Source organism: Lolium rigidum, chromosome 7 (genome assembly GCF_022539505.1).
Source record: "Lolium rigidum isolate FL_2022 chromosome 7, APGP_CSIRO_Lrig_0.1, whole genome shotgun sequence".
Classification (NCBI taxonomy): domain Eukaryota; kingdom Viridiplantae; phylum Streptophyta; class Magnoliopsida; order Poales; family Poaceae; genus Lolium; species Lolium rigidum.
In genome coordinates this window covers 124,349,881-124,352,460 of record NC_061514.1, presented here as the reverse complement: position 1 = coordinate 124,352,460, position 2,580 = coordinate 124,349,881, and positions in this window count along the sequence as shown.

Genomic DNA, 2,580 nt, shown 5'->3' with positions numbered 1-2,580 from the left:
ACATCGGCGAGGGCGCAGAGGAAGGCGAGGCGAAGACCGCTCGGGCGACGCATCGTCTTGTGCCGGCCCACGAGCAGGAGTCGGCGGAGAGGACGGTGTGGAGTCGTCAAGATGATCCTCATCAGCAGCGGGCTGATCAGCCGGCACGGGCTGATCGACGTGCGGGGCGCCATGCACACCATGCAACAGATCGACGTGGAGAGGCTGTGCACCTGAATCATCAGAAACAGCAGGAGAACCATTAGTAGCACAGGTCATATCGTTACATGTCGATGCCATAATATCCGGTTCAGGAAGGAGAAGAGCACGTTCAGTTGGTGGAGGGAGGTTGGAGGGAGAACCAAGTGAGAACAGATACACGTGCTCGTCAAACACCACGTCACGAGAAACATAGATGCGACCAGAAGATCGGTCGAGACACCGAAACCCAAGATGATCCGAACTGTAGCCAAGGAAGACGCATTGGCGTGAACGAAAGGCAAGTTTCCTGTTATTATATGGACGAAGGTTGGGCCAGCAGGCGCAACCAAAAACACGAAGCAGATTGTAATCCACTCGGAGTTTGAAACAACTTGGTCATGTGTGACATTATGGGTGAGTCGACTGGGCATACGATTAATGAGATAACAGGCAGTGAGAACCGCATCATCCCAATACCTAAGGGGAACATAGGATTCAGCAAGAAGAGCAAGTGCTGTCTCAACTAAATGTCTGTGTTTGCGTTCAATGGCACCGTTTTGCTGGTGAGTATGTGGACACGAGATGCGATGGGAAATGCCAGTTTCCAAAAAATATTTGTGTAATTTTTGATACTCCCTACCCCAATCAGATTGCACGTAACGAATTTTGGTGCCAAGAGATAATTCAACACGCTTTTGAAACTGATAAAAAACATGCTCCACATCCGACTTGTGTTTCAGAAGATATACCCATGTAAACTTACTGAAGTCATCAAGGAAACTTACATAATAACTAAACCCACTCGATGATTTTATAGCAGGACCCCACACATCAGTGTGGACTAGTTCAAGAGGAACACTAGAGACTCGATTAGACAATTCATAAGGTAATTGGTGGACTTTTGCTTGCTAACAAGCATCGCACACATGCGAGATAGACTCTTTATTTGGCGAAGACACTAGTTTATTGGTGGAGAGAATGGCCTGGACAATGGGCGAGGCAGGATGTCCGAGCCGCCTATGCCACAGTTCCTTGGTCGGTGTAGTGTGATGAGCTTGGGGACGTCGAGCTGCTGGAAGACGAGGCTGTGGAGGAACTGGGTATAGGCCACCTTGCGATCTACCGTGTAGCAGCGTTGCTCTTATGATGCCATCCTTAACAAGAAAAGAATCAGGATGAAGTTCAACAAAACAATTGTTGTCACAGCCGAGTTTATTAGCAGATAGCAGATTTTTGCTAAGATCTGGAGCATATAGAACATTTTTCAGGTGTAGTGGATGTTTGGAACCGGGTATAACGGAATCACCAACATGTAAGATAGGGATGTGCATACCATTGGCAACCTGTATCTGGTCGCCTCCCCTGTAGTTGTCGTGGACGTGAAGACGCTCCAGGTCGTTTGTCATGTGGTCTGTGGCTCCAGAGTCCAGGACCCATGGCTCGCCGGTGTACTGCTGCTCGTTGGAGTTGGAGTAGGCTGCGACACGACTGGACGATTCAGGCTGAATGGCGTGGTTGAAACGGGAGTGGCAGCGCTGTGCGTCGTGGCCGTATACGCCACATATTTGGCAGGTCGACTTGCCGCCACCGCCACGACCGCCGTTGTAGCCGTTGCTGCCGTTGCGGCCTCCTCCATAGCCGCGACCGCCTCCGTCCCCGTGGCCACGTCCATTGCCTCCACCATGCTGGAAGTTCCCACGACCACCGCCACGGTACGCGTTGCTGGCGGAGTGCTGAAACTGGGGAGAAGGAGAGCGGTTGTCGCTGCGCGCCTCATAAGCCGACATGTGGCTGTACGGATCACCGAGGGTGAAATCCTCATTCTTCGTGGTGACCACCGTCATGGCGGTGGTGAAGTTTTCGTGGTCGTCGCCGAGACCACCAAGTATGTAGGAGATGATCTCATCTTCCTCCAAGGGATTGCCGATCGTGGCCATCGTGTCGGCCAGTTTCTTCATGTGGTTGTAGTAGTCCATCATGGAGGTTTCCCTCTTCTTGGGCTTCACCATTGCCCTTCGGATCTGAACGATCCGTGCTTTCGACTTGGATGAGAACATCCGATCGAGTACACCCCACACCTCGGCCGATGTCTTGAGCGAAAGACATGGCCCATCACCGCCGGCGTGAGGGATCCCAGCAGGCCACTCGGAACCTGCTGGTCTTGACGGAACCAGGTGGTGTACTCCGGATTGACCACCTGCTCGGAGCTGCCTTCGGCGGCAGCGATCTTCTTCGGCGGCTCTGCCTTGGTTCCATCGACGAACCCGTACACATCATGGCTGTGCAGGGCTGGCAGCGCTTGGGCTTTCCACAGGAGAAAGTTGTCCTGATCAAGCTTGATGGTGATGGCGGCATTGAGAGCAGCCGTGATGTTGATGGGAGAGGTGGAAGGCGACGGCG